Source organism: Seriola lalandi, unplaced genomic scaffold, assembly GCF_002814215.2.
Source record: "Seriola lalandi dorsalis isolate HSWRI2012SDOR001 ecotype SW California unplaced genomic scaffold, Sedor1 jcf7180002054551, whole genome shotgun sequence".
Taxonomy (NCBI): domain Eukaryota; kingdom Metazoa; phylum Chordata; class Actinopteri; order Carangiformes; family Carangidae; genus Seriola; species Seriola lalandi.
In genome coordinates, this window is record NW_019525104.1 from 19,588 (window position 1) to 19,989 (window position 402).

Here is a 402-nt window from a genome sequence, read left to right on the forward strand (position 1 = left end):
TGAGCTATTTGCAGCATTTACAAGCTATTGACAACCCAGTTTACACATAATTGAGAGCATCTGTTATCATTCTTGCACTGTTTGCAGCTGTTGCCATAACTACACATTTGAGGAGATGTTGGTGTAATCTCTGTTTCCTCTGTTCAGGCCATCTATACAGCTTCCTGCAACAGGGGATGTTGCATGCCAGACTGACCCACTGCAGGCACACAGTTATCATTGAAGAGTCTTCAGCCTCACATCAGAAGTACAGGTCTGTAGCCATCTGAAGTGCATCTACTTTTGATAAACCTAACAGTCATTTATCAGTCTTGGAATAATGTGCAGGTAAATGAAGCTGTGGTTACTTAGAACTTGTGAGTGTGTAGGCTAAGGTTTCTGTCATCATCTGTCACCTGGCTG